The 22,039-nt window shown below is 43.9% G+C and overlaps 1 long non-coding RNA gene across 1 annotated transcript in view; it reads left to right on the forward strand.

Moving 5' to 3' along the window:
* The window catches only part of LOC130273368 (uncharacterized), an 82,447-nt gene extending 60,762 nt beyond the window's left edge, over positions 1 to 21,685 (forward strand). Inside the window, exon 7 of the long non-coding RNA XR_008843970.1 lies at positions 21,562 to 21,685. This is a non-coding gene — a long non-coding RNA (uncharacterized LOC130273368). The remainder of the gene's footprint in view (positions 1 to 21,561) is intronic.
* The last annotated feature ends 354 nt before the right edge of the window (positions 21,686 to 22,039 follow it).

The raw sequence follows: 22,039 nt of genomic DNA on the forward strand, positions 1-22,039 counted from the left end.
TTTGACAAAGCCACTTAGTGGTGAAACATCGGGGAGGCTGGTGTTAGGATATTAGACAGTGCTGTCACTAATCTAAAAGAAAAGAATTGCAAAAGGAAAATGTAAATAACTGATGAGCATCCAAAAAATGCATGGAAAGTGCATAGGTTTACCACCATAAAAGGAAGGTGTGTGAGAAAAGCATCCTAAAATTTGGATAGCTATATCATCAGAGACATACCACAGATAAAGACACAGTGGGATACACTTGAAGAGTGTCCAGTGAAAAAGTACACAGAGTGCACATATGAGGAAGGTGTGAGAGACCTCCATCTACTGGACAAAATACCCATATAAGTTGTATCCCAACTGAGTGCATACTCAAGAAAGTGAGCGGTGCTGAAAGTTTTAAAATTCACGTGTGTGTTTTTCTATAATTTACATTTTACAAATAATAAAAGTTACGTTTAGTGATTCCCCCATTAAGGGAGCTTGTTCCTGAGGGGGGATTCACTCTGAAGGACTTTAATACAATGAAATGTAGACTTATGAGGATGTCCCCTGCCATGAGAAGCCAGATGTGGAGAAAAGCGCTTCTAGCACTTTGTTCTAGAGATTGATGGGGGTCTGCCTTATTCATCATTATCCCTGTTCTACCCACCAAGTTTTACTTTTATTCTTGTATAAAAATCCATTACAGCTTTACAAATGCTTCAGCTTTACAAGCTGTTAGAATTCTTTCTAGTGTTTATTTGCTGTGCATGTTGGCAAAAGCTCCTGACACATAAGGAAAACATATCCATAGACCTTGTCACCCGGCAGAGGTCAAAAGAATGTCATTTTGGCTTCTTTATGAGTGGTTTCCTTCAAAGTTTCCATACTCCATAGAGCAGGATGCAGAGAAATGAAAGTGTGAAAAGTCAACATTTAAAACTTTACATGGGATAGCACAGCATCTCTACTTTTCTCCACAGGCCATATAGTAAAACATTACTGTTTACTGTACAGAAGCCCAGCCTCCTGTCAAAATGACAGAAGTCCCAACTCTTTACAGGGTTTTCCCCTCAAGAGCAGATGGTGTTACAGATTTAAGCTGGGCCCGTGGTTACAGAGCAGCTGGACCGCCTGGTTCTGAGCAGTTGGCATAGGTATACAGTATATGTCCAGGAACAAGTTAAGTATTTGGGGTCAGACACTTAGCAGAGATCTATATACATCACTGCTTACTGCCCCCCCTGGTGCTGAGTGCTCTGCACCCATTACACAAAGGGAGTTGTTAAATGTTGATGCACAGCATTGCCATTTAACTCTTTCAGAGAAAGACAGTAAACATTAATCTATTGAAATCGCTGCTTACTGTAGAGAAGCAGAACACCAGTCAGAATGATGAGTGTTCTGCTCCTCTATGAGCATTAACACTTACTCCTCCCTGCTCCTGGCTTAGTCCTGGCTGATATCTTCATCTGTACTGCAGCCTCTAGGGTTCACCTACAAAAGAAAATACTAGCCAGGAATGGGAATGCTTGAGTGTTAAGGCTATGTTCCCACACTGTGTTTGTAGTTTAAAATGTGTTTTTCAGAAAACACACACTAAGTACACATTGTGTGAGGACAGCCTTCCAGCACTTTTTGAGCACCCTTCCCTGCTCCGCTAGTATATGCAGTAGTTCTTATGAACAGCAGGAGGGACCTGTACTTGTCACTGGTTAAATCAGCAAGCCAAGGTCCCCCCTGCAGTTCACAATCTCATGTGCTAGTTGTGGTGGCAATTGCAGCAGGGAAGAGTGCCCCTCATTTACAACATATTTAACTTTTTACTCTTTTTTAGTTTTTTAGATTACTACATGCAGAGGACATGTCAGATTCTTGTACCACAAGTCTTTAGGTTTTTTTCCCCAAGCTAGTAATGTAAAAAGAAAGGGGACCCCACACATGTTTTAAATATTTATTTATTTACCTGAAATATTATCACATTTCTCATAAAGAGGGGGACCCCAGTGACAACAATGGGTGGCAAATCTGCAGCAGATTTCACAAATCTGTGTCTTTGAGTGTCGGAGAGTGAGGTTGGGGAACACCATTCAGCTGTTGTACTTGCACTTTGGTTGGTATAGTTGGATACATGTTTTGTTCAATTCTGCAACATAGATGTGTGAATTCATTATTATGTGCACCATTGCACTAAGTTGCAAGCGGCTATATGAAGTGTTTTGTCCTGTTCATTCTCATGTTATTTATAATCACTGCTTGCATCATCTCTTTACTATTTTTGTAATCTGCATGTTATTTATTTATACCCTTTTTTCATGTACATTAGATCACATCCCCTACTTAGCATTTTTTATTGCACATGTATCATTTCTTTGGTCTTTATTAACCCCTTAAGGACCAAGCCATTTTACACCTTAGGACCCGTCCATTTTTTGCACATCTGACCACTGTCACTTTAAACATTAATAACTCTGGAATGCTTTTAGTTATTATTCTGATTCCGAGATTGTTTTTTCGTGACATATTTTACTTTAACTTAGTGGTAAAATTTTTTGGTAACTTGGATCCTTTCTTGGTGAAAAATCCCAAAATTTGATGAAAAATGTGAACATTTTGCATTTTTCTAACTTTGAAGCTCTCTGCTTGTAAGGAAAATGGATATTCCAAATATTATTTTATTTTATTCACATATACAATATGTCTACTTTATATTTGCATCAGAAAATTGATGAGTTTTTACTTTTGGAAGACATCAGAGGGCTTCAAAGTTCAGCAGCAATTTTCCAATTTTTCACAAAATTTCCAAAATCACAATTTTTCAGGGACCAGTTCAGGTTTGAAGTGGATTTGAAGGGTCTTCATCTTAGAAATACTCCACAAATGACCCCATTATAAAAACTGCACCCCCCCCCCCAAAGTATTCAAAATGACATTCAGTCAGCATTTTAACCCTTTAGGTGTTTCACAGGAATAGCAGCAAAGTGAAGGAGAAAATTCACAATCTTCATTTTTTACACTCGCATGTTCTTGTAGACCCAATTTTTACAAGGGGTAAAAGGAGAAAATGTATACTTATATTTGTAGCTCAATTTCTCTCGAGTAAGCACATACCTCATATGTCTATGTAAAGTGTTCGGCGGGCACAGTAGAGGGCTCAGAAGGGAAGGAGCGACAAGGGGATTTTGGAGCGTACGTTTTTCTGAAATGGTTTTTGGGGGGCATGTTGCATTTAGGAAGCCCTTATGGTGCCAGAACAGGAAAAAAAAAACACATGGCATACCATTTTGGAAACTATACCCCTTGAGGAACGTAACAAGGAATAAAGTGAGCCTTAATACCCCACAGGTGTGTCACAACTTTTGCATATGTAAAAAAAATTTAAAAAAATGTCAATAAAATGTGTGTTTCCGCCCAAATTTCACATTTTTGCAAGGGTTAATAGCAGAAAATACCCCCCAAAATTTGTAACTCCATCTCTTCTGAGTATGGAGGTACCCCATAAGTTGACATGAAGTGCACTATGGGCGAACTACAATGCTCAGAAGAGAAGGAGTCATATTTGGCTTTTTGAGAGCAAATTTTGCTCGGGGGCATGTCGCATTTAGGAAGCCCCTATGGTGCCAGACAGCAAAAAATACCCACATGCCATACCATTTTGGAAACTAGACCCCTTGAGGAACGTAACAAGGAATAAGGTGAGCCTTAATACCCAAAAGGGGTTTCATGACTTTTGCATACGTAAAAAAAAAAATTTTTTTCACTAAAATGTGTGTTTCCCCCCAAAATTTCACATTTTTGCAAGGGTTAATAGCAGAAAATACCCCCCAAAATTTCTAACCCCATCTCTTCCGAGTATGGAGGTACCCCATAAGTTGACCTGAAGCGCACTACGGGCGAACTACAATGCTCAGAAGAGAAGGAGTCATATTTGGCTTTTTGACAGCAAAATAACCCCCACATGGCATACCATTTTGGAAACTAGACCCCTTGAGATACGTAACAAGGGGTACAGTGAGCATTTACCCCCCACTGGTGTCTGTCAGATCTTTGGAACAGTGGGCTATACAAAATTTTTAATTTGCGCAGCCCACTGTTCCAAAGATCTGTCAGACACCAGTGAGGTGTAAATTCTCACTGCACTCCTCATTACATTACATGAGGGGTGTAGTTTCCGAAATGGGGTCACGTGTTTTTTTGTTTTTTTTTGCGTTTGTCAAAACCGCGGTAACAACAGGCAACCAAGTGCAAATCGCCTCAAATGTACATGGTGCACTCTCCCTTCTGAGCCTTGTTGTGCACCCCCAGAGCACTTTGTGCCCACATATGGGGTATCTCCGTAGTCAGGAGAAGTTGCATTACAAATTTTGGGGGGCTTTTTTCCCTTTTACCTCTTGTCAAAATGAAAAGTATAGGGCAACACCAGCATGTTAGTGTAAAAATTTTTTTTTTTTTACACTAACATGCTGGTGTAGACCCCAACTTCACCTTTTCATAAGGGGTGAAAGGAGAAAAGCCCCCCAGAATTTGTAAGGCAATTTCTCCCGAGTACGGCGATACCCCATATGTGACCCTAAACTGTTGCCTTGAAATACGACAGTGCTCCGAAGTGAGAGCGCCATGCGCATTTGAGGCCTGAATTAGGGATTTGCATAGGGGTGGACATAGGGGTATTCTACGCCAGTGATTCCCAAACAGGGTGCCTCTAGCTGTTGCAAAACTCCCAGCATGCTTGGACAGTCAACGGCTCTCCGGCAATTCTGGGAGTTGTTGTTTTGCAACAGCTGGAGGCTCCATTTTGAAAACAGTGGCGTACCAGACGTTTTTCATTTTTATTGGGGAGGGGAGGGGGGCTGTGTAGGGGTATGTGTATATGTAGTGTTTTTTACTTTTTATTTTATTTTGTGTTAGTGTAGTGTAGTGTTTTTAGGGTACAGTCACACGGGCGGGGGATTACAGCGATTTTCCCGCTGCGAATTTGAGCTGCCGCGCAAAATTTGATGCATCGCAAACTTGCAGCCTGATACTCACTGTAAGCCCCTGCCCATGTGAATGTACCCTGTACATTCACAAGGGGGGGACCTCCAGCTGTTGCAAAACTACAACTCCCAGCATGCACAGTCTATCAGTGCATGCTGGTAGTTATAGTTTTGCAACAGCTGGAGGCACACGGGTTGGGAAACACTGAGTTAGGAAACAGACAATGTTTCCCAACCAGTGTGCCTCCAGTTGTTGCAAAACCATAACTCCCAAACATTCTCAGGCATGCTAGGAGTAGTAGTTCGGCAACATCTTTAGAGCCAGATGTTGCCGAACTACAACTCCCAGCATGCTTGGAGTTGTAGTTTGCAACATCTGGAGGACTACAGTTTGCAGACCACTAATACAGTGTTTCCCAATCTGTGCCCTTCCAGATGTTGCAAAACTACAACTCCCAGTATGCCAAAACTGTCCAGGCATGCTGGGAGTTGTAGTTCTGCAACATCTGAAGGGCCAGATGTTACAGAACTACAACTCCCAGCATGCCTGGACAGTAAGGGCATGCTGAGAATGTGTAGTTTTGCAACATCTGGAAGGGCACAGTGGTCTCCAAACTGTGGACCTCCAGATGTTGCAAAACTGCAACTCCCAGCATGCCCAGATGCCAAGGGCTGTCTGGGCATGCTGGGAGTTGTAGTATACAGGGTCCCAATACAGCAATGCATGTCGCTTTACGGCGACGTGCATTGCTGTAAAGGGCGCGACCGCGGCTGAAGATCTACTCACCTGTCGCCGCCGCCATCTTCCTCGCCGGGATCCGCATCTTCAGGGACAAGGTAAGTACCGGGGCCGGTCCCCAGCACTCCCCCGTCCCCTGCCGCGTCCTCCGGTCTTCCTCCCGTCCTCTCCGGACATCCAGGGGCTGGGCAGGACGGTAGGAAGTAACCGCCCCCCCCCCCCCTGCGATTGGTCGGTTAACTAACCGAAGAATCGCAGGGGATCGGAGGAGGTGGCAGGCTTGCCACCTCGTTCCTAGTCTTCAGCATGGTCCTGGCTGTCTGTGACAACTGGGATCATGCAAAATTACCGGGCGGTCGGGTCCCAGAGACCCGATCAGCCCGGTATCGCCACAGATCGCAAGGGCGATTTCCCTTGCGATTTGCGGCGATCGCCGACATGGGGGGCCTACATGGCCCCCCTCGGCGTTTGCCCTGGATCCCTGCTGAAGGATTTCAGCAGGGATCCGCTTCCGATCTCCGCCGGGTGAGCGGCGGAGACCAGGAAAAGACATGACGCATGCATACGTCATGGGTCCTTAAGACCCAGGGTGTGATGACGTATGCATACGTCATGGGTCCTGAAGAGGTTAAAGGGGAATTCCAGGATTTTTTTTTATTTGACTATGCTACACGGGTTGTAAAGTTAGTGTAGTTCATAATATAATGTCTGTACCTTTGTGTGACGGTTTTCTCACTATTCTTCTGGGATTTTCACTCCAATATTTATTTTTACCAGCATACAAAATTATTGTTGTCTCAGATTTTTCCCAGGTTGCAATGCGGCCGTGACCTAACTCACTAGTCAGATGATGACAGGGAGCCTGTCTGCTTCAGTGGGTGGATCGCTTGGTGGGAGAGAGATAAATCTGCAACTAATGTCCCAGCTATAGGCACCTTGATTGAAAACCACAGGTTTTTGAATGGATGTAGCTCATTTATGTTTCAATGGGTGGGGTGGCTGATGTGTGGGAGGGAGGAAAATGGAATTGTGGGATTTGTAGTCAAAAAAAGAAAAGTCAAACAGGAAATACCAGTTCACAAAAAGCTAGCCACAGTGTTATGGTAATCTCACAACATAGCCATTTAGCCCCAAGACAAGCGCAGATCCTTCCTAAGCATGTCCATTACTGTCTGGCAGGTACATACTAAAATCACCTTATGGTGAATAACCTCTTTAATTTTCATCAGCTTCCTATAGGTGGCAGTGCATTAGGCTGCAATTTAATATCACTTTCAATTTGTGGGTACATATTCATGACAGGTGGTTTTCCCCCACTAGGTAGTTTTTAAAGTGTCCTATGTTTTGATGTGTTTAGGGGGGATTCCTTAGTTGCTTTATGTATATCATGATTTTTTTCAATAAAATGTATTAATTATTTACTATTGGTGACTTTGTGCATTTGTTGGTTAAGAGACTAAAGAAAGTGGCTGAGAAAGTTAGGCTGCGCTCCACTTTTCTATTTGTCAGGTGACAGCCCTGGGTCCAGACAACTGGCATCTATGGTCTGGATTCAGAAGACTGCCATCTGCTAGTTGAGAACCCCTACTCCACATTTTTTTTTCTAATAACAGCTTATGCTGCAGTGTACAAGCAAAGAAGCATCCCCATGTTAAGACCCCCACCGATCGCTAGTGTGGTGTTCCAGTTCAGAATGTTGTTCTGTCTAGCAAACGTTGCCTTAGGCACTTCTAGTGTCTCTGTTCTGGGCTCACTACTCTGGGGTATATCTTGTTGTGTTGTAATTTGATTTTGTGTGATGTGATAATGATCAGTGTTACTGTCACCTTAAGGGAAACCCTTCAGAGTAGACCAGGCGATCCTGTTGCCCCAATGGGATGCCCCTACCTTAGCCCTATATGGAGTAAGGGGGAGGAGCTGTTCAGTGTTGTGGGAGGAGTTGGAGGAGAGGAGAAGTATGAAGCTCCGGGGGAATATTCTTCAGTCAGATAGTCTAAAAGTCAGCGTGGGTTTCAATCGGTCACAAATCCCAATTCAGCTAAATTCAAGTGACTACAAGTCCAACAAGGCAAAAGGCTCCTCAAGGTTACTCTGCACTTCCCCTTCTCTAATCTGTACTGCAAATGAATAACCATCTATCCTACCTCAGTAAAGACAGTGTACCGTAACCCTGCGTCTGTGGTCATTATTGTCCACAGTGCTTGGCCCAGGTGAATTGTCTAAACCTTGGAACATGGTTGGTTAACATTTCCCCGGCATCACAAACTGTGCATTACATCATTCACAACGCACCCACCACACTAGGCTAAGTGCTTCTCACCCCATATGCGATATGTAAGACAGGCGCCATAGACTTTCTTTAAAGTATTTTCCTTTCTTTTCTTTAGAGTATTATTTGTTAAATGAAAGAAGAAAAGTAGGGATTCACTAAAAAAAATTCAAAAATAATTTTCCTTTAGAATGTAGTATTCCAAAATGGGAAATTGTGTGCAATGAAAAAATGTTCATGAAAGGGTTAACAATATATCCCAGATTTCATAGTCATCTTTTTTTTCTGTTGCAAAAAAACACATGGAGGTATGTCCTGCTATTTAGGGAAGCTGCCCACTCAGGACCTGTAAGACATCTTTTTCTTAAATTGCAAACTTTGACCTCTTTTGTAGTTGCACATCTGTGCCTTCCGCTTCCATTCTTATGCTAGTTAGATCCAGCATCCTATCTTCTTTTAAGACATTAATGGAAACCTTTAGATAAAATCTTCACTTTCTTGGCAATCTGACACATAGAATATTTGTCATTTCAATTTCACGAGCCAACAATAGACTCATGTGGTTATTAAGAAGTCTGTTTTGTTTGGGTCACTTTTGAAGCTGGGATAAAGCTAAGCTGAGAGGTGCAGGACCTACTGGTTTTCTCCTTGCCTGACATTTCACTTTATCTTTAATAATACCCAAGTAGAACAGGTATACAGACAATAATGTTGCTTTCTTAGCCCCAGGATGACTATTATAAACATAAAGATTAAATCATGAAGAAGTGCTATGATTAGTCAGACTCCCAGCATTAGCTCCTTGATGATGAGGCAGGTCGCTTTTCCTCTGATGCCCAGAGCAGTGTCCTATTTCGGCCAATGATCGTTTTAATGGGTCAGTCCTGTTCTAGGCATTTAGCTTGGAAGCAGCCAGAATACAGGAGCAGCGGAGGACCAGAAGCAGAGCATAAGGGAGCTGTAGCTGCACTTGAGGGGGACCAGAGGTAAGTCTGATTTTCTTTATTTATACAGTCCTAGCACTGTAACAATGTTTTTTAAACTCTGGTATACCCTCTAAATTTGTTTCTCTAGCCCAGACGCTTGGGGGACCAAGCATATCTGCCAGTACTTTTTGCTTGGGGGACCAAGCATATCTGCCAGTATTTATCAGCTGCATTATACCACAGAGGAAGTATTTTTCTTTTTACATTTCCTTTCTGTATGACCACAGTGCTCTCTGCTGATACCTCTGTCCTGGTTAGGAACTGTCCAGAGCAGGAGAGGTTTGCTATGGGGATTTGTTCCTGCTCTGGACAGTTCCTGACATGGACAGAGGTGTCAGGAGACAGCACTGTGGTCAGACAGAAAATAAATTTGAAAAGAAAATAACTTCTTGTGAAGCATACAGCAAAGTACAAAAGGATTAAGATTTTATTTTTAATAGAAGTAATTTACAAATCTGTTTTACTTTCTGTCACCAGTTGATTTGATAAAAAATAAAAAAATAAATTCCACCGGAGTACCCCCTTTCACCCTGTACAATAATAGTGACCCTTAATAGCCTCTTTACAGTAATAGGGCTCCCTTACTGCTCCTCTTCAGCAATAGTGCACTACTCAAAGTAATAATGCTATCTTAGTGCCACACACATACTTCCCCATTTTTTACCCTCCTAACATTAATATTGCCCCCCTGAGTAGAAGTTACTCTGCACAGTTAAGGTTCACTCTAAGTACCCCACACATTGTTGAAATACCCTCTTAGAATCACCATACAGGAAGGGGTGGCACCCCAAAAAACACTTATCAAACCTCAATTTCATGAAGAGAGAAGCAATTTAGGCTATAGGTCCATTCTGGCTTGTTTCCTGTATTGTAAGTTGCACATCATAGATAGGTGTAATGACATCTCTGCATTGTGCTATTCTTCATTGAGTCTTACTCCACAATAGTATTGAACTGTATTAGTGTTGTCAGGACAGTAATATAGTTAAAAAGATTGCAAGGGGGGGGGGGTAGATTTACCTGTGTAACATCTCCTTGAACATTCCCCTGATACCAGCCCATCAGTAACTTAAACTGAGTATTCTTTTAGGCACTGCAGATGGAAGCCTTCGCAGCCTGTTCCCAAAAATGTTTTCGCTGTGTCAAGGAAATTTGGGTATACAGAACCTCCTCCCAGCAGCTCATGTACTTATGATAGGGAGCAGCGCCATCCACAGCTGAGTTTAAAAAAGAGAATTCCCTTGGCCATCAGGCTGTTAAATCTGGTTGGCACCGACAGAACAGTTGAGCATAATTTGGAGACACCTAATTTGGAAACACCGTTTTGTCAATTCATTCTTAAAATTCAAGGAGGAATAGCTGAGGAACAGCACAACAAATTATTCTATGAATAGGTGCTCCTGAATTATTTTATGAGCAATAAAATGATTTACTAATAAAAAAAATGTTTATTTATATAGTATCTTCATATTACGCAGAACTCTGCAATGTTGAGGGGACATGTACAAGCATAAATCAGACGTCACAGAACTAATTATTCATACAAAAGGAGTGGGAGCCCAGCTTCCAAGAGCTTACAATCTATGCCAATTAACAAATATCCAGTGACTACAACAGCCTCCCTTAATCCCTTAAGGATGCAGGGTGTACAGGTACACCTCCATTCCCCAGTCCTTTAGGACGGAGGGCGTACCTGTATGCCCTGATCCCGCTAATGGGGTTTAAACCATTCTCAGGAGCAGAGAACGGGTTAAACCCCATGGATCCCGGTTGCTACTGGCAGCCAGGACCCAGGACTAATGCCGGGCACTGCCGATCGGGCCAATGCCCGGCATTAACCCTTCAGATGCCGAGATCAAAGTTGATTGTGGCGTCTAAACTGAAAGTGAAACTATCCCAGCAGCTCAGCAGAGCTGATCGGGACTATCGCGACAGAATTGCGATGTCCTGATCAGCTTACTGGACAACGGGAGGGTCCTCACCTTCCTCCTCTTCCGATCGTCAATCTACTGCTCCATGCCCTAGCAGGCTAGAGCAGCAGAGCACCAGTACCACTAATCAATGCTATACCATGACCTAGCATTGAGCAGTGTATGTCATCAAAAGATTGCATGGTATAGCCTCCTAAGGGGGCTAAAAAAAAAAGTAAAAAGTGGTTAAAAAAAATAAGAGAATAAATGTGAATAAGCCCCCCCCCCCCCCCCACAATAAGAATTTAAATCACCCCCTTTTCCTATTTTTTTAATAGAATAATGTAATAGAAAAAATAATCATGGTACCGCCGCGTGCGTAAATGTCTGAACTATTAAAATATAAGGTCAGCTAAAGCGCACGGTCGATGGCGTACACGTAAAAAAATACCAAAGTCCAAAATTGAGAATTTTTGGTCACATCATATACAATAAAAATATTAATAAAAAGTGATCAAAAAGTTCCACCAAAGCTAAAATTTTACCGATAAAAACTACAGACCATGAAGCAAAAAATAAGCCCTCACATAGCCCCATACGTGGATTTTTTTTTTTTTTATAGGGGTCGGAAGATGACAATTTTAAACATACTAATTTTGGTACATGTAGTTATAATTTTTTTTAAAGTAGTAAAATTAATCAAACCTTCATAAATATGGTATCCCTGTAACTGTATGGACCTACAGAATAAAGATAATGTGTCATTTTTACAGAAAAGTGCACTGCGTAGAAACGGAAGCCCTAAAAATTAGCAAAATGACATTTTTCTTTTCATTTCCCGCCACAAATGTATATATTTTTTTCGCAGATTATGTTATAAAATAAGTTATATCATTACAAAGTACAATTGGTGATGCAAAAAACAAGCCCTTATATGGGTACATGAGTCCTGAAAGGAGAACTCCAGAATATAAAAATTGTCCCCCATACTGCCGGCAGTAAAAAAATAAAGATGTACATACCTTCCTCCGCTCCCCCGGGGCCTCCGGTAACCCGCTCCGGCCTCCCGTGATCCTCTTCCTGGTTGTCGGTGGTCGGAGAGTCTTACTGTGCTCAGCCAATCACCGGCCGCAGTGAAGTCCCGACTCGGCCGGCGATAGGCTGAGTGGCAGTGTGACGTTTTCGGCCCCGGCAGCAGGTGCCGGTGTAGTGAAGAATTTTGTGTCCTGAAGCGTTTTCACACTGCCGCTCAGCCTATCGCCGGCCGAGTCTGACTTCGCTGCGGCTGGTGATTGGCTGAGCGCAGTATGATTCATCCGACCACCGGCAACAAGGAAGTGGATCGCGGCGGAGACCGGAGCCGGCTACCGGAGGTATGTACATCTTAATTTTTTTACTGCCGGCACAATGGGCGACAATTTTTATACTCCGGAGTTCTCCTTTAAGGTGAAAATGGGCTGAGTCCTGAAGGGGCCTGACAGTCTGACAGTGGAGCTTTGTATGCCATATTTCTCTGTGCAGTAAGGGCTCTGGCTGTTTGTTATCAAGGTAAAAAAAAAAAAAGCCCTGCCTGAAAAGGCTCAGACGTTCATAGGAGCCCATGATAATGAATCATTCTTCCTCTTATTATTTTTTTACATAAAGGATGTCTTTGACTTTTGTTTATATCTAAATGTTAAAATACTGAAAGCACTCTAAATTCCAAGCAGAGATGACTTATTACATTGGAGAGTTTTTAAAGTAAATAGTGATACATCCAGGTCTGATTATACATGTAATAAACAAAACATGATGAAGCAACAAATCTTAGGCAGCCTTTCTAAGAACCATCAGGGTGTCATGAATTAGAACATGGCTAAGCAATTCTACACATCACACAAAAATAACTTTCAAGACAAATTGTCAAAACCTGTCAGCAGTAAAACTAAAATAAGATAAGTGCTATGTACAGAAGAAATAATCCTGTTGAAAGGTTTCTTGTTAGTGCTTCCTTAGAAGATATATCACCACTAGAGTTGAGCGAACTTTTGAAAAGTTCGATTCGCCAGACTCGCCAAACTTTTCGGAAATCTCAAGTTCGGGTCGGCTTGGTCTGACTCAAATCAGCAATGAAATAAGCCCCTAAACACATTTATAACACTGCCTAAGAGCTCTAAACCCATCTTACACTGTTAGGAGTGCATTCTTGTAGTTTTAAAGTGTTTTTAAGGCTGTTATAGCCACATGCGGTAACCCATGGTAACTATTCCAGCTTGCCTATTTTTTAGGCTTATTCACACTAAAATAAAGTGGCATAAAGTATCCCTGGTTGTTGGTAGATGTATGCCAGTGTTAATATGCACATGGAGGCATGGGTAGACGCCATGGCTTTATCCCAGCATGCCAAAAATGATCCCTTTTTTGGCAGTAGTAATAGGTTCTTAGTTTAGCAAGTGAAGAAAATGGCATGGGTTTTTTCCCAGCATGCCAAAAATTATCCCTTTTTTTGGGAGTTGTAATAGGTTCTCAGTCTAGCAAGTAAAGGAGATGGCATGAATTTTTCTAAACATGCCAAAAAAATATTTTTGGGAGTAGTAACAGAATTGGCATTCTAAAATAGTGCAGACTAAAGAAGAAATAGCGGAAAAAATTATCCAATTTCTGAGGATGATTGGTTGTGTATGTGTAGGGCACATGTTAGAAAGGTAAAAGTAAGCTGGCTGAAAGTAGAGTGATGGTGGATTGGTGTTACCAGTAGCAGCCTGCATACAACAGGTGGTGGCTGACTGATATAATAGCATACAACATGAGATGGCGGACAGATGTCACTAGTGTACAGTATGAGATGGCGGACATATGTCACTAGCGTACAGCAAGAGATGGCGGACTGCTAGTGGCAGGAAGGTGGTGGAGTGGTGGCTAACTGATGTTACTATTGTACAGCATGGGATGATGGACAGATGTCGCTAGCGTTCAGCATGAAAGGGCAGACACATATTACTAGCATACAGCATGCGATGGCAGACAGATGTCACTAGCGTACAGCATGAGATGGCAGACACATGTCCCTAGCATACAGCATGAGATGGCTGACAGATGTCACTAGCGTACAGCATGAGATAGCGTACTGGTAATGGCAGGAAGGTGTTGGGCTAGTGGCTAACTGATGTTACTATTGTACAGCATGTGATGGTGGACAGATTTCGCTAGCGTTCAGCATGAAATGGCAGACAGATGTCACTAGCATACAGCATGAGATGGCAGACACATGTTACTATTGTACAGCATGAGATGGCTCACAGGTGTCACTAGTGTACAGCATGAGATGGCGAACTGATGTTACTAGCATCCAGCAGGAGTGGTGGTAGGATTACCTAATCAGTAGCATCTAGCAAAGGAGGTTTAAACTCCTCACTGATCCATGCCTGATTCATTTTAGTAAAAGTCAGTTTTTCCACACTGCTGGCTGACAATCTCGTTCGCTTCGGGGTGACCAAGCCGCGTACTGCGCTGAACACTCTCTCCAAAGCTGCACTAGAGGATGGACAAGACAGAACACTCATGGCAAACTGGGCAATTTCTGGCCAATGGTCTTATCTAGTGAGCCAGAAGTCCATGGGGTCTGGGCTTATGGTGTCTGTCAGAGAAAGGGCACTGCTCAGGTAGGCCTCAACCTTGTTGTCAAGGTGTTGGTTTACATCCCTTTCATGTCAGGGAAGCATACAGGATACAAAAAGTTTGCCATCATGTGCTCAAACGTCAAGATGCCATCACTTCTACTGCTGCTGCTCCTGCCTCTTGCTGGGGTTGTTACGCCGAGCGCTCCGGGTCCCCGCTCCTCCCCGGAGCGCTCGCTACACTCTCGCTACTGCAGCGCTCCGGTCAGATCCACTGACCCGGTGCGCTGCGATACCGCCTCCAGCCGGGATGCGATTCGCGATGCGGGTGGCGCCCGCTCGCGATGCGCACCCCGGCTCCCGTACCTGACTCACTCTCCGTCGGTCCTGTCCCGGCGCGCGCGGCCCCGCTCCCTAGGGCGCGCGCGCGCCGGGTCTCTGCGATTTAAAGGGCCACTGCGCCGCTGATTGGCGCAGTGGTTCTAATTAGTGTGTTCACCTGTGCACTCCCTATTTATACCTCACTTCCCCTGCACTCCCTCGCCGGATCTTGTTGCCATTGTGCCAGTGAAAGCGTTTCCTTGTGTGTTCCTAGCCTGTGTTCCAGACCTCCTGCCGTTGCCCCCGACTACGATCCTTGCTGCCTGCCCCGACCTTCTGCTACGTCCGACCTTGCTTCTGTCTACTCCCTTGTACCGCGCCTATCTTCAGCAGTCAGAGAGGTTGAGCCGTTGCTAGTGGATACGACCTGGTCACTACCGCCGCAGCAAGACCATCCCGCTTTGCGGCGGGCTCTGGTGAAAACCAGTAGTGACTTAGAACCGGTCCACTAGCACGGTCCACGCCAATCCCTCTCTGGCACAGAGGATCCACCTCCTGCCAGCCGGCATCGTGACAGGGGTAGTGTTGGCAGAGGTAGTGGAGCATTGACTCTGTGGAGAGCAGGTGTTTGTTGCTGGAAAGCTGTGGAAAGCTGACTGCATAGTTTCTCCTTTTACAAATCCAATTTATCCTCCTTCTCTGAAGGTGCGAAAAATTCCCCCATTTTGGGTTTATACCAAGGGTCTGAGAGTGTGGCTATCCAGTACTCCTCTCTTCCCTTCAAACCCACAATATGTTTGTTATCGTGCAAGATGGAAGGCATACCTAGCTTGTTCCACCTCCGTTCCATACTGCCAAGGTTGCTCATACTCCTCCTTGTCCTCATCAGTGTTGCCCTGAGTAAGGTCCTCGTCCTCTCTCTCTTCCATAGAGTCTCTCTCTAAATCCTCCTCCTCAGGCCCTATTACCTCCCCATCCACCTCCTCCTCAAGGAGAACATCCATACTGCTGGCATCAAGATGTAAAGTATTCTCTTTCCATCCTTCTACCATCATCGCCTTCAGCGTCTGCTCCAAAAGGAATATCAGAGGCATGAAAGTTTGACCACAAGGTTAAGCACATATGCCACACAGGGAGAGTGTGTCATGCCACCTACATGCAGAGTTTTGACGATGATTGTGCAGTTATCAGCGACAACGTGTCTCAATTTAAGGCTTTTCATGCCCAGGCTCAGCAGGTGTAACACAGCTTGATTTTTGCAGCAATAAAAGAAGGGAGGCGAAGGAGGAGAATAAGCTAAACTCATCCCAGTGGGGTGCAAGATGTCCTTGGAGGAGGATAGGCGGGGGGTGTCTGCAGTTGAACCTGATTGGCTCGGCTGTGGAGGTCTGACAACAATTTCAAGGCCTTGTCACGGTGGAGCCTCATTCTGCAGGATGTTGACCCAGTGGGCCGTAAAAGACATGTATTGCCCCTAGCCGTAGCTACTACTCCCTGTATCAACCGTGGAATGCACTGCACTCCACACAGCCAAGTTCCTAGAGTGGCCCACCCTCTCTGCCACATGATTGTGCAAAGCGGAGACAGCTTTCTTTGCAAAGTAATGTTGACAAGGTACTCTCCACCTGGGCTTGGCACACCCAATTAGTTACCTGAAGACCATGGAGTCAACAAGATAGTATGGGAGAGCTTGTGCCACCAACAACTTGGACAGGTAGGAATTGAGGCTCACTACAACAGGGTGACTGGTATAATACTGTTGTCTGGAGGACATGGATTCCCCAATACAGAGCTGACGGGATCGAGGAATGGGAGAGCACGACACAGATGAGGCAAGTCCCGAAAATGTGCTGCCTGTGGAAGAGGCCTGGCTGTTAGACAGTTGGGAGGGATTTGGAGGAGCATCAGTAGCAGCAGCACTTTCTTCTCATTGTGGGGTGTCTTGACTGTCCTAATCTGCCTTGGGGTGATGCTTCCTATGTCTGCGTAGAAACATAGGGGGAGATTTATCAAAACCTGTCCAGAGGAAAAGTTGATGAGTTGCTCATAGCAATCAATCAGATTGCTTCTTTCATTTTTCAGAGAACTTTTCAAAAATGAAAGAAGTGATCTGATTGGTTTCTATGGGCAACTCAGCAACTTTTCTTCTGGACAGGTTTTGATAAATCTCCCCCGTAGTCCCTACACTCAGACCCAAAGCTTACTTTCTGTTTGCAGATTCGATATATTGCAACGTTCTCCGCATCAGATAAGGTGGAGAAGTTTAATACATCAGAATATCGGACAGAGACTGCGCCACCTGACTGAGCCCCTCCTCGGGATAGTTTCTCATTAGAACAGTGTCGCTGTCATCTGAGCTCATCAGACCAGCAGCCCTATGCCTGTCATGTTTCACAGGTTTTCTTCCCCTACCTCGGCTATGCTCTTCTTTGCTGACAGTGCCACTACCCTCCTGCTCTGAACACGTTGGGTCATGCTAAGGTGGTTCCCACATCCTGTCCAACACCACATCATTGTAAACGTCAAACTCCTCATCCTCCATGCCACTCCTCTCTGCATGGACTTCTTGGGCTCCTTGCTCCACTCAGCATAGCCACCTTGACATCTTACAGTTTCTACACCACACCTACCACCACCAATCCTGCTTGTGCTGGGTTCAACCACTGATTTGACTTCAACCACAACCATCTCGCCAAAACACTCCAAATCTTGACTGTCCCCACACAACTCCTCGTGGCTAGTACTATCCTTCTGCGTAGCAGTAGGGAGGGGGAAGGCAAAGCTAGAGACGAGGAAGCACAGCGTCTAGGTTGAACCTTTCCACTTCCACATGTGAGTGTAGACGCACAGGAATCCACTGACCAGTGGCTCACTATTATATTGTCTTCCTCCTAAGAAGTCGTATGACAGAAATATTGCAGTAAAGCCGATCATCCTGTGAAACCACATAACCTCTCGGAGGCAGTGAGAACACTACTACCAAACAACACCTGGCTGCTGTATCCACTAACTGTACTAGGGTTGCCACGAACATTCTTACTGGCAGAGAACATGGCAGGGATCTTCTGCCCTCTACCCTGCCCACCAACTCCTTTTTCAGACATGGTTTTTGGGTTACTTTTATCCTCTTTGGGTGATTTTTCACCAACCTACTTGTCAAATCTAAGTTTTAATGCTTTGAACGCTTTTTGTGTTGCAGAGTTGACAGCACAATGAGTACTGACTGTGTTTGCAGAACAATATGAAATGCAACAGACCTGTATTAATACTACAGGCTGCATACGTGTAACTTCAACACGCTTTTTGACTGGCAGAGATGACTGCACAATTAGTACTGACAGTGTTTGTGTAACAATATTAGATGCACCACAATACTACATGCTAGATACGTGCAACTTCAACACGCTTTTTGGGTGGCATAGGAGACAGCACAATGAGTACTAAAGGTATTTGCGGAACAATATTAAATGCATCAAAACCGTATAACACTACAGGCTAGATACGTGTAACTTCAACATGTTTTTTGGGTGACAGAGGAAACAGCTTAATGAGTACTGAAGATGTTTGTGGAACAATGTTAAATGCACCAGAACCGTATAATAATACAGGCTAGATACATGTAACTTAAACATGCTTTTTGGGTGGCAGGGGTGACAGCATAATGCATACTAAAGGTGTTTGTGGAAATCTATTATATTCACTACTGTGTTGACAGGCCCTATAGGTATATAGGTTCCACTTGAACATGCTTTGTGGGTGGGTGGCACAGATCAATGCACCTCACTGGAGCTGGTTCAGGAACACTATTCAATTCAGGTATATGCAGGTATGAGCCTTGAGAAAGGATTTGTGGTAGCAAAATATTAGCCCTTCCTTCAGAGGCTGTGAATAAGGAGTCCCCTCCTTATATGCTGTTTTGGTGTAGAGGAGCCCATATAGGATGATTCTTGTATGGGGATTGAATCCTGTTCACACACACATACACACACACACAAAAGGTCTCTCTTTCTAATCTTTATTTTTCTTTTCTAATCGCTTACTGTCCCTATGTCTCCTCTCTTTGTAATCTGTATATCAGTCTCTATCTTTCTAACCACTATATGTCATAGGGGATAAGATGTCAGATCGCCGGGGTACCGCTGCTGGGGACCCCTGGGATCGCTGCTGCGGCACCCCACTATCATTACTGCATAGAGCGAGTTCGCTCTGCGCGTAATGACGGGTGATTCAGGGGCCGGAGCATCGTGATGTCACGGCTCCGCCCCTCGTGATGTCATGGCCCGCCCCCTTAATACAAATCTATGGGAGGGGGCGTGGTGGTCGTCACGTCCCCTGCCATAGACTTGCATTAATGGACCGGGCCATAATGTCATGAGGGGTGGAGCCATGATCTCACGCTGCTCCGGCCCCTATATCGCCCGTCATTACTCGCAGAGCTAACTCTCTCTGTGCAGTAATGATCCAGGGGGTCCCCAGCAGCAGGACCGCGGCGATCTGACATCTTATCACCTATCCTTTGGATAGAGGATAAGATGTCTAGGGGCGGAGTACCCTTTTAAGGGGTTAAAAGTCTCCATGGTTTCCTTGGTGTGGTCTTCCACTGGTCACTAGTTCGTATCATTAAGAAGAATCCAAAACAACGGACCAATATTCACATAAAAATCCTCTTTATTACATATCTACAAACTACAAATGCAACATTTTGGCCTATATGGCCTTTGTTAAGCAAAGGGAAAATTACTAGGAGAAGGATAAAGAAGAATTTTAAGCAGAAATCCTAATAGTTCAGAATTTACAAATAATAGTCCAGAATGTTTTTCATCCGAATTGCCCCTATTTTTATTGTCTAAAAGCCTGAAACAAAAAAGGGTAATTATAGGGAATATTGTATAAAACAAATAATAATGCATTTATGGTATTTTTGTTTTTTTTTAAATACTTCTAAATTATTTGTTTTGTTGTAATTCTGTTTTTGTATATATATTTTTTTTAGTTGGTAGTGTAATCGCCTTATAACTGCAGGGCACCAAATCATAATGCAAAGGAGGCTACTAAAATTGAAATTATGGGCTAGACTGCTAATAAGGCCCGACTAAGTAATGTTTTCAAAATGAAACAGTTTTTTTTTTTCCTGTGGAGAATTGTGTAGATATTACTGTTAAAAATAATTGGCTGCAGATAAAAGGAGCTGAGTTCACCAAGTTCAATTTATTTGCTGTTTGCTTGTTACAGTGTCATGTACCACAGAGATCATTAAACAGAAAACAACACACATTGCCTTATCAGTATTAAATGTATGCACAATGTTCCCAAAACATAAATGTATCCAGTTTGGATCCACTTTTTTTTTATTTATGAGTATATGCTTCATATTCAGCATGTTGTATATAACTCATAGGAAAAAGTGACACTTCAGGGAGTTGTGTTGCCTTTCATCAGGCACATTGTAAGTCTCCTTTGAACTAGACCAAACAGATACCTCGGCACCACTGTAGCTACCATTTCCGGACCCACAGTGTCCTGTCTGGCTGCTTACCCAACATTAAATAACCTTTACTGGGTGCTCATGTGAAAGGCAGGTAATCTTCAATAATGTAGACAGTAGAAAATACGGAGCACTCACTCGGTTACTTGCTTGAATCACTTGAAGCACCACATCACATGATATGGTCCGTTGGCCACCCACACTACCGCTTCTGTCCGCTCCCTTGCATGAATGTATGTTAATATGAAATAAAGCATCAAGTGATTCAAGCAAGTAACCAGAGGAGTGCTCCGTATTTTCTATTGTCTACATTTTTAAGAAAAGTAAGTCTCATTTACCGTATTTTTTGTCCTATAGAACGCACCGGCGTATAATACGCACCCAATTTATAGGTGCAAAATCTAAAAAAATAAAGATTTTGAACCCAATAGTGGTCTTCAACCTGCAAACCTCCAGATGTTGCAAAACTTCAACTCCCAGCATGCCCAGACAGCCGTTGGCTGTCCGGCCATGCTGGAAGTTGTAGTTTTGCAACATCTGGAGGTTCGCAGATTGAAGACCACTGCATAGGAGGTAATACTCACGTGTCCCCGCCGCTCCGGACCCATCACCGCCGCCCTGGATGTCGCTCCATCGTTGTCGCCGTGTCCCCGTCGCTCCCGAACATCTCTGCTGCTGGCCTGGTATCCTCGCTCTCCGTCGCAGCCATCACGAAGTTACGCACGCCGACGCACGTATGCGACGACGTGATGACGAGGAAGGAGAGCGCCGGCCATACAGGGGATCCCTGAATGGAGAAGACACCGAGTAGGCAGGTAAGGTCCCTCCCGGTGTCCTGTAAGCACTAACCCGGCTATTCAGTCTGGCTGTTCGGGACCGCCACGGTGAAACCGCGGCGGTCCCGAACAGCCCGACTGAACAGCCAGGTTAGTGTCACTTTCCCTTCAGACGCGGCGGTCAGCTTTGATTGCCGCATCTGAAGGGTTAATACAGGGCATCACCGCGATCGGTGATGTCCTGTATTAGCCGCGGGTTCCGGCCGTTGATGGCCGCAGGGACCGCCGCGATAGGGGTGTATTCGGCGTATAAGATGCACCAACTTTTTCCCCCCAGTTTTGGGGAAGAAAAAGTGCGTCTTATACGGCGAAAAATACGGTAACTTCCTGTAACTGCTTTCACCCAAAAATTACGGTGTAAAACAAGGCACAAATTTGTGCTTGCTCAAAAACCTACACAAAACTTTTGAAATAATTTTTCCCATTTACATTTTCTGGAGACAATAATTCCTTTTTCTTAAATCTATCTTTAGATCATGTTGATACCTACTGGAGGAGAGTGTCTGATTTATTTTCCTGCATCATTTTGGTTGTGCATTTGTTGCCACTGGACATAAAAGTAGAAAGATAGACACCTGCCTTTCCCCTTTGTGACCGATCGTGTCTAGATTGTGGCATAACCATGTGAGGTGAGTGATCACCCCCTTTTATAAGCATCTGACCATTTCATACTGAGTTTCATGTAAACATAGCAACTTGACTATGGCTTCAGCCTGAGTTACATTAATCTACTTTGAAGCATCTATTATCATATAAACCAATAGGATAAATTGTATTTCATACCAAAAAAACATGGCCCAAGCATAGTCACTAGTTAACTAGATTAAGGCCACTAGTGCATGGGGCAAATGCCATTACATGCCAATAAAACAAGTGGACAAACTGTCATATAAAAACCAAACCTTACCTTAACCATATAGGATAATCTGTTAGCACTTTTTGCACTGCTGG

This window comes from Hyla sarda, chromosome 5 (genome assembly GCF_029499605.1).
Source record: "Hyla sarda isolate aHylSar1 chromosome 5, aHylSar1.hap1, whole genome shotgun sequence".
In the NCBI taxonomy this organism is placed as follows: domain Eukaryota; kingdom Metazoa; phylum Chordata; class Amphibia; order Anura; family Hylidae; genus Hyla; species Hyla sarda.